General features: G+C 39.1%; 1 protein-coding gene across 6 annotated transcripts in view; it reads left to right on the forward strand.

Moving 5' to 3' along the window:
• The window catches only part of MITF (melanocyte inducing transcription factor), a 223,818-nt gene that overhangs the window by 56,144 nt on the left and 154,211 nt on the right, over nt 1-13,463 (forward strand). Inside the window, exon 1 of one of the 6 annotated variants that reach the window (XM_036868098.1) lies at nt 7,216-7,276. The exons of the other annotated variants lie outside the window; for them this stretch is intronic. The gene's annotated coding sequence lies outside the window, so the exon portion shown is untranslated. Of the gene's footprint in view, nt 1-7,215; nt 7,277-13,463 lie in introns of those variants that run through there. 6 annotated transcript variants of the gene reach the window in all.

The raw sequence follows: 13,463 nt of genomic DNA on the forward strand, positions 1-13,463 counted from the left end.
TTATCTTTATGAGCTGTCAGTGGTGTGGTGACATATGTAGTGATGCAAATCTGGGACTCCCAATGCTGTGGGTTAGAGATTACAATAAAAATACAAAAGTGAATTTCAGAAGCAACATGCATTTTAGATTTTCCAGAAGGCTTTAAACAGATTATAGGTAAAGTGTTGACTCATAGTTTTAGTTTTTAATCAATCTGTATCTTGATTGAAAAGGAAAGACCCTCCAGAACTTTATTGTCTTCATTGCATTCGAACCCCAGTTCTATGACTTACTGAGTCAGGAACTGTTAATGGGCCCAGTTTATGCCTCTAGCTGACCTGGCTCTGCCTCAGTTTCCCCATCTGTAAAGTGGGGCTACTGCTGCCCATATGACCCAGTTGTTGGGAAGATTAAAAGCCCAACTAATTTTCAACATACTAGCCCAGTTCCTGGCTCCATAATAGTTGATACTTTTATTATTTTTATGCTAAGAACACTGTGTTGTATTAGTGGAAGCCAGGCAGACTTTATTCAGTTCCTGTTATATCACATATCAGCTGCATGGGATCTCGGCCAGGTCACTTAACTGACTCTGAGTCTCAGTTTCCTCGATTGTAAAATAGGAATCCTAATATTTACCATTCACAGTTGTGAAGAAAAACGATAATATATTTATAGTGCATAGCATAGGTCTTGGCACGTCATAAGCTTTCAGCAAATGATAGCTGCTGTTGTCATTATGGTTTTTGGTATTATCATTTTTATTATTATTTGATGTGTCTACATCGCAAAATTTCTGCTGCCATTTCCATAGCCCAGCTACTGTTATCTCTCTCTGGATTATTGTAATAGCCCTTTAACCCTTCTCTCAATGTTGGGATGAAGACTCTAGATCATGATCTGTCCTTTGCCTACCCCCCTACCTCCCGCCCCCATTTTCCCACATTGCTTTCCCATAAATCTTTCTGTGCTTTGACTACCACGGACTTTGTTCATTTCTTCCAATATGTTATGCTACTTCTTTGCACAGGGCCTTTGCATATGCTGTTTTTTTTCTCCTTGAAATAGGCCTGACCTCTTTTTCCTTTCCCTTCTACTTCTTCACTTCCCTCCCTATCCCCTTATTAAATACCCTCATAGGTCCTTGTGCTTAATTCTTTAAGTCACTTGTCATGTTAATTTTTTTTGTGCTCACGTAATGAATTCCATGCCCCTCCCCCCCCACCCCCCAGACTATAGGTTCTGAAAGAGTAGAGGTACTGTCAGATTTGGATCACCACTGGGCCTTCATTTAGTTCCCCTCCACACTCGTTTGTTATGGGAGGGAGGGAATGACTGGATGCATGACTGAGATGGGAATAGAAAATAACTGGGTAACATTTGAGGAAATAGACGAGGTAGTGGGGTGTGAGGCTCATCACTGGGGAATGCAGAAACAGGCATATTAGCTCATGGTCTGGCACGCCGTAGAGGAAGAATGGTGTGTTTGCACAGGAGGAGAAACTGTGCAAATGAAGAAATGCAGGGAGGAAGGAAGAAGCTTAGCAGGAAATAGTTGTGGAGGATTGGAAAGAGGAAATAACTGAGAAGTGACTTGATAGAAAATTGTGCATTTATTTCCTCTGCTGTAGCTCTTATTTTTCTGGTGTACACATTTGACACCTTTGGTTTTTTTGTTTTTTTGAGTCTGATTTGTAGTTGTCTCTTTTTTTCCCTCCTAGGATGCCATGTCCATTTATTTATACAAACTGATACACCAAAAATGAGCAAACAGACAATGGCAATGTAGCCTCCACGTTGTTTTCTCTTCCTAGGACAAACTCTTCCTCCCCTTTGTCAGTTTCTTTCCCTGTCTTACTAGTTCTTCTGTCAAAAGTACACTTTTATTTTCTTGTGGTCCTCTACTCTGAAATGGATTTAAATCCCCTTCCCCTGCTCCCCTTACCGTTTATAATGTTTAAAGATTCAACATTGGCGTCTCATTTCAGCTGTTCATATCACTATAATGAAGTGGAGGGGGGGTGGATTTTTCAGGGCAGAAAGCTCTTCGAGACCACTGTCAGGTGCTGGGTGGTTGCAGGGGGTGAAGAACTAACTGCACACCTCTAAGTTGAGTGTTTTTCTTTTTTAGTCTCTAACCTTTTCTTCTAGCGTTATGTTAAATTAAGATGTAATTCACAGAACATCAAATTCACCATTTTGAAGTATAGAATTCAGTGGTTTTTAGTTTGACTTTCTTGTTCAGTCATCACTATTATCTAATTCCGGAACACTTCCATTACCTCCAAAAGAAGCCCTGTACCTTTCAGCAGTTAGTTCCAACTCCCCTTTCTCCTGTCCCCTGGCAACCGTTCATCTACTTTCTGTCTTTATGGATTTGCTTCCTGGATATTTCATATAAATGGCATTATGCAACGTATGGCCTTTTTTTTGTCTGGCTTCTTTCACTTAGCATGAAGTTGTCAAGGTTCATCTTTGTTGTAGCGTGTGTCAGTACTTCATTCCTTTCTGTGGCCAAGTAATATTCCATTGTAGGGCTATTCCACATTTTGTTTATTCATTCCTCAGTTGATGGACATTTGAGTTGATTCCACTTTTTGGCTGTTATGAGTAATGCTGCTCCAAACATTTGTGTGTAAGTTTTTGTGTTGGAATATATTTTCATTTTTCTCAGGTAGTTACCAACAAGTGGAATTGCTGGGTCATACTGTAACTCTATGTTAAACCTTTTGAAGAACTTTTAGACTGTTTTCCATAGCAGCTATACCATTTTACATTCCCACTAGCAATGTACTAAGGTTCTAGTTCCCAGTTTCTCCATATTCTTGCCGACACTTGTTATTTTCAGTTTTTTAAAATTATAGTCATTTTAGAGTGTGTGAAGGGTCTTTATGTCTGACTTTTTACATGGTGGGACTTGATTCTTCCCCCCACCTCCACCACTGCCTCTTTCATTTTAAAAAATGGATATTGGTCTTGTCATTTTTATTAGATTTTGAAATGAGCCTTTGCTAAGACTGAGGGAATCTTGAATAGTATTTGAAATACTACTTTATGGTTGGGAAACAACATGCTTAGAGACAGTAACTGGAACAGAAAATAGAAGTTATGGCCTACAAATTAGGATTTTTTCTACCAAACTAAGCCTCAAGTAAATATTCTCATGTATAAATTATAGAAACCTATCATTATACGAAAAAAGTCAAAAAAGAAATTTGGTAATAAAAATTTGTGTCCCTCTTTGGTTTGGTTTCTTTTCCTTGTGTCCCGCCATGGTTTGGTTTCTTTTCCTTTGGTAAACCTTTCTTTCCTTTTTCTTTCTTTTTTTTTTTTTTAACTTTAAATACTTTTTTGGCCGTCATATGCTATTTCCATGATAATTAATAAATTCATTTATAGACTAATCTTGTAAGATCTTTTAAATCCTTTAGAAAAAGCTCTGTTAACATTAGCCAACCCCATTTTTATTCTGTTGTTTCAAGTGGAAACATCATGGCTAAGGGCCCCACATTAAGAAGCTTGAACAATTATAGACTCTTTATCTTCCCATTCATTAGATATAATTTAGTATTTAAAAAAATAAAATTACTCAATTTCAGTTGAAGTTTAGCTGTCTTAACCCTTTCTAATATTCTCTATATGGCTTTTCATTGTAAACCCTGAACATGTCAAATCAACAGCAATATATTTTTGTTACTCTCTAGTATAAGATCAACACTATCACCCATAAACATGTAATGAGCACTTCTATTATGTGTGGAAACTGATCTCTGATCTTTAGGAACTTACAGTTGAATACAGAGAACGTTGATGCCAGTAGATATTATGGACGTAAAGCATTTCCTCTTTGATGCAAGAGGCAACTATGATATAATTGACATGGGGATTTTAAGGTATCATTTCCAGATTTCATGCAGTAGGGGAACACACTGAACTCTGATTATTCCAGGGAAAGAAAATTAGGAAAAATGTTGGAAGGAGACAAATATTTGTTGACGACCTACTGAATGACAAGCTGTATTTGGAGATTGATTATGTAGAGTATGGTGGGTGAGAGCTCGGGCTCTTGAAATCAGATGGCTTCAATTTGAATCTTGGCTGTGACGATGCTCATTTGTGTGATTATTGTGAAAATGGGAGTGAGTGCCCACAATCCATAAGGGTGTTGTAAGGATTGGAAGGAATCAATTTAAATGACTCCTCTATTCAGTGCCTGGCACATAATGGGCACTCAAATAATGTTTATAGTCTTGTTGTTGTCAGAATTTTTTGTAATTATAGTTATTTTAAATTTAATTATTACGACCATTACTTAAGAAAAGTGGTATTACATACATTTTTTTTTTTTTTTAAAGAAATTCACGTTTTATTTATTTATTTCTGTGTTGAGTCTTCGTTTCCGTGCGAGGACTTTCTCCAGTTGCAGCAAGTGGGGACCACTCTTCATCGCGGTGCGCGGGCCTCTCACCATCGCGGCCTCTCTTGTTGCGGAGCACAGGCTCCAGACGCGCAGGCTCAGTAATTGTGGCTCACGGGCCCAGCCGCTCCGTGGCATGTGGGATCCTCCCAGACCAGGGCTCGAACCCGCGTCCCCCGCATTGGCAGGCAGACTCTCAACCACTGCGCCACCAGGGAAGCCCTACATACATTTTTAAATGAGAAAATGAGGCTTAAATAATCAAGAAATTTGCCTATAGCAATGGTTCTCACCTGGGGACGATTTTGACCCCCCAAGAGACATTTGGCAACATCTAGAGAGATGGCCTAGGTTGTCACATCTGGGGTACACGGTGATACTGACATCTAGTGAGTAGAGGCCGAGGATGCTGCAGAACATTCTACAATGCACAGGACAGCCTGTACGACAAAGAATTATCCAGACCAAAAGGTCAGTAATGCCAAGGTTAAGAAACCCTGGCCAAGAGCCATGGACCTTCTAGGAAGAGGAGTAGGATTTGAACCAACTTTTCTCAATCATATGTTTATATTTTCCCCTTGAAACCATTTCATTTCTTCATGAGAATCCAAGGAGTGAAATAAAGTAAGTTTTGACAAGTCCCTTTAAGATAGTCTAGTGGCTTGGGACTCAAATATGGCTTCATGGAGAGGGTGACAAACCAAGTCCAGAGAAACTGAGATGATTTATTCTTTCACCATTCATTCAGTCATTCATTCATGTATTGATTTGCTATTCATGTTTTAATTCATGTGTTGATCATTAAATTCTCCACACACTTAGTGAGCACCGACTCTGTGCTAAGTAATGGTCTGTATTCTCATGAAACTTCTATTCCTCTAGCCAGACAGCTCTCAGAAATGGAAGAGAACATTTCTGAAATGTAGCATAAGAAGTGAAAAAAAAAAAAAAAGATTCACTATAAGAAAATCTAGTTTATGAAGTTGTCTCATTTGAATCCTCACATTAATCTTTGTTCGTTTATCCATTGACTGCTCAAATGTATGTATGCATGGTATCCTCTTGCTAGGAACTGTGTTAGGTCCTGGCACTGTATACACAAGGAAATCTGTCTTCTGTTGAACTTTGCATAAATCCTTATATAGCCTTCAGAAAGAAATTGCAGTTTTATCATTCTCATTACCAGTAAAAATCTTTTTAGAAACAGGAGCTATATTGGTCTGTGTTTCAGATGACTCCTGAAATGAGGTTAATGCTTGGAAAAGAATCTTCCTTGGATATTGACTGAGCCTTGTGGTTTACTCTTAATAATTATTTTAGTATGAAAGAGTATGCTGGGTTTTGTGGGAAGTATCATAAAATACCTAATTTTCCTAAAAAAAAAATGCTTGACTTATAAAAAAAGATTGGAATACAGCAATTCTGTTTTTTAAAAAAGTCTCTATTCTGATAGAAATTCCTTTAATGACAAAGAGCAAGTGCGCACATGTATACACACACACACACACACCCTCAAAAAGATAAATCAAAGGCCTTGATCCTTAACAGTTTGTACTTTTATCCCATGAAAAAGCAAGAATTACTACTCATATTATTGTTATTATGAACTTCACTGACCTAATAGCTCTTTTTTTTTTTTTTTTTTTTTTTTAAGTAACCACAAATTTCCCCATAGTGAGGAAGAGGCAAACAGTTTCCTTGATGCTGGGAAGTCCCTTTCTTAGAAATGTATATTCATCATGGATGAGCTAGGCTAATTTTTTTTTGGTTTGTTTGTTTGTGTTCTAATTGAAATAGAAGAAAGAGTTTGTGAGGCAGATATACCCTGTGCTATCCAGAAGGAAGGACTGAGTCAGCACCACAGATCGGTTTCATCGGTCACTCTTGTGTAGTCCGAGCCGTTTAAACAGTTTAAAAGTACATGCACTGAGAGGCTTAATTCTTTACTATGAGACAGCCAACTCTACGATCTTTCTGAAGTTCTAAAAATATATATAACCATTTGTCATGACAGAGAGTATTATATTTTGCTCCTTGATCAATTTTTGCCAGTTTGGTTTGTCTCCCCTGCCCCTCACATCAACAATTAATCTCTCTGAACCCTCTGCACACTTTTGGGGTTGAGGCCCCCCCTTTTTATTCTGGGTCCCCTCAACTCTTTCCCCGTTGTTTACCACTTACATTTTTTCTCTATGATTCTTCCATGTCCAACATTGAAAAAGTTTTTTATGTTTAAATCTCTTTAAAAAATACACATTAGCACTTGATATTTTTGTGTTTATTTTTTAACTGAAATTTTGGAAAGTTTATGTACACAAGCGCACTTACGAGTTGATAGTTTCAGGGCTTCCCTGGTGGCGCAGTGGTTAAGAATCCGCCTGCCAATGCAGGGGACACGGGTTCGAGCCCTGGTCGGGGAAGATCCCACATGCCACAGAGCAACTAAGCCCGTGCGCCACAACTACTGAGCCTGCACTCTAGAGCCCACGAACCACAACTACTAAGCCCGAGTGCCACAACTACTGAAGCCCGTGCGCCTAGAGCCCATGCTCCGCTGCAAGAGAAGCCACCGCAATGAGAAGCTCCCACTCACTGCAACTAGAGAAAGCCCGCGCACAGCAACGAAGACCCAACGCAGCCAAAAAAAAATTAAAAAAAAAAAAGAAGAAAAAGAGTTGATAGTTTCAAAATGTGGTTTGTGTTTGTAGTATATGAGGGCAAGATTTTTCATTTGGCACTAATGCGTATCCTCGCGAATTCGTTTTCTTCTGCTTTTCTAGAGCCTCTGAAGGCTCTCAGAGGGGCCCCGAGAGGCAGAGACCATCCTGAGGGAGGGAGTTCTGAGTCCAAGGAGAACCACGGGTGTTGGCTGACTTGTGGTAAGCCCAGCATGATGTAGTCCTAAGACTTCACCATGCAAATCTTGTCCCTTGAATTTGAAAAGCTGTGAAACAATTTTGTTCTACTCATTAGAAGAGTGAAACCACGGTGGGGTATATGTGGAGGTCTTACAGCTGTAGTACACGTGTACTGCTAGTGATTCTAAATCTAGTTTTCAAAGAAAGCTTGCCAATTTCTGGATGTCTTATAGAGACAGATGTTACAGGAATCACTCTCTGACTTTCACGCTTGTTATATTTAAGCTAACAAGAAACTGAGTCTATAAAATGACATAATTTTGTCTTGTACTTTTTTCTCACCTGATAATTTCCTTTTGCCGTCTTAGCTAACCAGTTCAAATTAGAAAAATAATTCCTCTATTGCCACATGTTTCTTAACATCCTCTCCATTTTTTCCCGATTTGAGATATTTTGTCTTGTTAGATAGAAACTAGAATTTTAAAGTAATATTTTAACAAATATTCACTATTTTACCTAAAATTTTGAAGATAACTTGGTATTTTTAAGGTACTTCAGCTAAAAACAAGAAGCTCTCTACAGTCCCCACTAGCTCTGATTATTTAAAGATTTGTTCTCTTTTTCTGGGGTGGAGGGAAAAAGAGTGAGGCCTTCCCTGACCACCTGATGTTATACTAAATCACAGCTACCTGTTGGTTTCTTTCATAGTGATTAAGAACATCCGTGAGCACGTATTTTCATCATTTGCTTATTTGCTTGTTTATTGTCATCTTTTCCACTAGACAGTACATGCTATAAGGGCAAGAAGAATATTCATTTTGTTCACTATACCTCAATACTGAAAACGTTCATGATATATAATAGACACTCAAATATTTGGTGAGTGAATAAACGCATTTTTAGAAGCATGGATATAGAGTTATTTAGTCCATTTAATGTGAACTAGTTATGTGAAAAACTACCTTGCAAAAGCAAATTTGGGGTTCAGGGTATCTGTTTGAAGTAATAAACTTATTTTTTTTTAAACTGAGGGATTTTACTATTGTTTTAACTGAGAGTGTTTTTAGAAATGAGGAATTCATTTCATAATAAAATGTTCTTAACATTGAGGGTCAAGAGCCAATTTATAATTTGAAGCTAAAGATTCTTTTCTGGAAAAATATATTTAGCCCATTTTAAATTTATGTATGTAACAATAAGATTTATGGAACTTTATAGGTAGGCCCTTGAACCCATATGCTAAGAACTCAGGCTGTTCTCTCTGAAGCTTTGTATAAAGAACAAATCTCTGAATCCCACTACTGTGCACATACCCTGAGAAAACCATAATTCAAAAAGTCATGTACCGCAATGTTCACTGCAGCTCTATTTACAATAGCCAGGACATGGAAGCAACCTAAGTGTCCATCGACAGATGAATGGATAAAGAAGATGTGGCACATATATACAATGGAATATTACTCAGGCATAAAAAGAAACGAAATTGAGTTATTTGTAGTGAGGTGGATGGACCTAGAGTCTGTTATACAGAGTGAAGTAAGTCAGAAAGAGAAAAACAAATACTGTATGCTAACACATATATATGGAATCTAAAAATTAAAAAAAATGTTCTGAAGAACCTAGGGGCAGGACAGGAATAAAGATGCAGACATAGAGAATGGATTTGAGGACACGGGGAGGGGGAAGGGTAAGCTGGGATGAAGTGAGAGAGTGGCATGGACATATATACACTACCAAATAAAATAGCTAGCAAGTGGGAAGCAGCTGCATAGCACAGGGAGATCAGCTCGGTGCTTTGTGACTACCTAGAGGGGTGGGGTAGGGAGGGTGGGAGACGCAAGAGGGAGATATGGGAATATATGTATATGTATAGCTGATTTACTTTGTTATAAAGCAGAAACTAACACACCATTGTAAAGCAATTATACTCCAATAAAGATGTTAGAAAAAAAAAAAGAACAAATCTCTGGGAGTTTAAAGATGGAACTTCTTTACTTAAAACTCTGTGAGCCTATGGACTTGTAATTAAAACCGCAGTTATTGTTAGATTGGTTCCATGTGTAATTAAGACAGGAAAAAATACAAGCCAGTAAAATGAGTAATGCAAGGAAATTCTGATGCACTGCTTCCTTTTGAAGAGGTTTTTACACATTCATCCCTGTCTAGTTCTCTGTTGACAATTCTTATCTTGGATGCCTAAATTGTTCAGAATTTTCATCATAAAGGAAAACAGTTGAAGTGGCCTGCCTTTTCTTGGGGAAGCTCTCCAAGAAAGTATTTCTAGCTGGGCCAGATTCTCTCTTAACGTATATGATTTCCCCCAGCATGTTGGTTGGTGGTCTTATTGCCCGATTTCTCTTTTATTTAAAATTCCTGTGTGCCGTTGTAGCTTTCTGGAGCTATATTAGGGATGACCTAGCACACCTCAGACCTGAGGAATGCTTGGATGTTATTTTATGGCCTTTGGCAGTCAGTGGATATCTTACTTCTTTCTGTCTGATTAATGGGGAATTCAGAGCTATAGTTAGGAGATAGTTCACCTAAACTATTACTGCTTTGATGGATTTAATGTTAAAATGTTGGCTAGTGCCCAAAGCAGATACATGAACTGTGCTCAATTTTACATTTACCTTGTCAAAGGCAGTTATGCAACAAATGCCATATATATATATTTTATAACTGGTGGCTTTTATTAATTAATTGATTTTTGGCTGCGTCTTCGTTGCTGCACGTGGGCTTTCTGTAGTTGCGGCGAGTGGGCTTCTCTTGGTTGCGGTGCGCGGGCTTCTCATTGCGGTGGCTTCTCTTGTTGTGGAGCACGGGCTCTAGGTGCGTGGGCTTCAGTAGGTGTGGCTCGTGGGCTCTAGAGCACAGGCTCAGTAGTTGTGGCACACCGGTTTAATTGCTCCATGGCCTGTGGGATCTTCCTGGACCAGGGATCGAACCCGTGTCCCCTGCATTGGCAGGCGGATTCTTAACCACTGCGCCACCAGGGAAGTCCCTACAAAAGCCTTTTATATTGATTAAAGCCAATTAATAAATGGAAATGTAATTTAATTTGTTCCTCACCTCTGGTTGAATGTGATGAGTCTTGATTGCCTACAATGACATATATACAGGTAACAGCTTCGTTTTCTAAGTGCAATAATTAAGGCATAACATTTTTTGCTGCACCTCTGTGGTGGATAAACCACTTTGATACCTTTATTTGGGTCAAAGTGTTCTTTATACAGCCTTTGAGGTACTGACCTTATCAAAGCAGTTGATCTTCCAGTGACCCATTTTGGAATAATATGGACACAATGGTGCTTCTCTAGAGTTGATCTAAAGTATTGTGTATTTAGTAACTAAGCAAAGTTATTCTCAGTGCCAAAGACTATTAAGACTTGGCTATATATTTGATGGTTCTCCCTGTTTAGCAGTTTGGTATGTTGGAAAGCTACTTGGTAGATCTTTTTTTTTCTTGATATGAATACATATCAAGATTATATTAGATTTTATACTCATCAATAGTTCAGTCAGTATTTGTTGATTACTTTATAGAGCTGCTCTAGCAGTAGTTACCAGGATTCAGTGATGAATCAAAACCAGGAGAACCATATAGGTTTTAGTCTAACTGGGTATCTTTTGGAAGGCAAAGGTGGTACGCTTAGTAATTATTCTATGACAACAAGTGTAACCTTGGATTATTCCACGAAAATTAGGACTAGTGGGTCACTTTAGTTAACACAGGCAGGGTCTCTGTCCTCATGGAGCTTGTAGTCAATGGAGGAGATGGAAGTTGATCCAATAATCAGATAATCAGACTTCCCTGGTGGTGCAGTGGTTAAGAATCCACCTGCCAATGCAGGGAACACGGGTTCGAGCCCTGGTCCAGGAAGATCCCACATGCCACGGAGCAACTAAGCCCGTGCGCCACAACTACGGATCCTGTGCTCTAGAGCCTACGAGCCACAACTACTGAGCCCATGTGCCACAACTACTGAAGCCCTCGTGCCTAGAGCCCGTGCTCCGCACCAAGAGAAGCCACCGCAATGAGAAGCCTGTGTACCGCAACGAAGAGTAGCCCCTGCTCGCCGCAACTAGAGAAAGCCCGCGTGCGGCAATGAAGACCCAACACAGCCAAAAATAAACAAACAAATAAATATATAAAAAATAATCACGTAATAAATACCAATTTATAGTTGTTAAAAAATTATAAAAGGCCATATAATAAGGGAATTTGACCTGGCCATGGGGTTAGGGAAGGCCTTCCCAAGGAGGTAAATTTTATGCTGAGTTCTGGTAGAATATTTCAGGAGGAAAAAGCATGTGCAAAAAGCTTTAGGGTGGGAAGGGAGTATGATGTGTTCCGGGAACAGTAAGACAGGAGTGACACAAGCATAGACCTCAGTGTAGAGCATGTGTGGGATGAGGCTAGGAAGCCACACCATGCAGGGCCTTAACTACCCTGGAAGGATTTAGATCTTTACCCTAACTGAAATGGCAAGGCATTATAGAATTTAAAGGAGGGGGGGTGGTCAAGTAGGTGGAAGGGTCACATGACCAGGTTTGGTTTTTGAAAGATCATTTGGGCTGCAGTGTGAAGAAGAGATTGAGCAGGGGTGGGTGGGATAAGACAGGGCTGGGGGCAAGAGGAAATCTGGGGAGAGTGGTGAGATAGTTTTTGTGTTAGTCCAACCAAGAGACAACGGTGACTTTAACTAGGATGGTAACTTATGGTGGAGTTAGAGCAAATGACTGGATCTGAGAGGTATTTAAGAGCAAAAGTCAAAAGGACTTGGAAACAGGGTCTTATGGAGAATGAAGGGTGTTCAGAATTCTTTTGTGCCCACTTGTGATGATATGCAGTTCTCTTGTATCCACTCAGCCTGTTTCATAAATTAAAAACGGCAGCACTGAGCAGAAACCACAGAACAGATAGAACTAGGTTCACTGACTTCTGAGAAGTGACTGGAGATGGTTCCTGAGAAGTCAGAGACTCAGAAAATATCTTAACTATTTGGCATCCTCAGCATACCCTGTAGTGTGTGGTGGAAATATAGCACAAAGAATGAGCTGTGTCGGGGGGAGAGTACAGCTCCTTACATTCTTATGCAAGAGTTGAACTGTAGTATGATCCCAACCAGTATTGCTGTGTGGTTGATTTCTTACCCTGATCTCTCCTCAAGTAACCTGTAGGGCAGCATGACTAAGGTCTCATTTAGGGTGCTAAAACAATAATTTTCTAAATAATACCCTGGTGCATTGAAGGGGTTAAGGTAAGGATGCCCAGATGCTTCATCTGTGATCAGGGTGCATCTTAGACATTGGACCCAACTGGTTTATCACATGGTTCTTTCACAAGGCTGTTGCTCCTATTAAAGTGTGATGTAATAGAACTTATGAATTAAAAATAAAAACCCACAGGGTCACGTGAGTGTGGATAAACACTAGGGAACTAAGTATATCTTTCTTTGTAGCACATAATGTTGTGGGTAGAAGACTTTTGCTTTTGCACGTGCCATAGCATCAGGCCGACATTAGTATTTATGTATTTGCCTGATGATGAAATAGTAGTTGTTAGTAGCAGTTTGCTTTTCCCTATAGTCTGGATTATGTCTCATTCACTCTGCCTCCTTGCTGACATGTGGGCATACTTTTTAGCACCAGTTGAACCAGGCCTGTTTCTGGGGCTGTCTTGCAATCTTAGCTCAGATATTGTACTAAGAACACCAACATTTATATTAACATAAGAAACATTCTGTTTACTCTTTAGATATTAAATACCAATTTTATGGCATTCTGAAATTCTTAAGTGTATTTTAAGTGTTCTTCCAAAAATATTGTTTCAATTAGATAAGAAGAAGCACAGGTTCTTTCATGGGTTTCTCTTCACTTCTTTTGCTTTTAGCTCTTTAATCTCGGTGAATTATGAAATTCTAACCCAGTTTATACATAGAGATCTGGTTTGCATTAGCAGTCTTTTTTTTTTTTTTGGCTTGACTGGAGGTGAGGAAAGATGTTGTTAGGAATTTTCATTTTCTTCTCCTGTCTCCTCCTTTTTGTTTTTCTTTTATTTGTAAAGCTTAGGATTTTAAGCAGGCTCATCTACCTTTGGTCCTTCATCCTGAGCCGGGCATTGGCTAGTTAGGAGAATTGGATGTTGTTTTCCAAAAGCTTAGTACAGATTTTGATAGCTTCTTGAAGGATTTGATACTGAGAATGA

This window comes from Balaenoptera musculus, chromosome 11 (genome assembly GCF_009873245.2).
Source record: "Balaenoptera musculus isolate JJ_BM4_2016_0621 chromosome 11, mBalMus1.pri.v3, whole genome shotgun sequence".
Classification (NCBI taxonomy): Eukaryota; Metazoa; Chordata; class Mammalia; order Artiodactyla; family Balaenopteridae; genus Balaenoptera; species Balaenoptera musculus.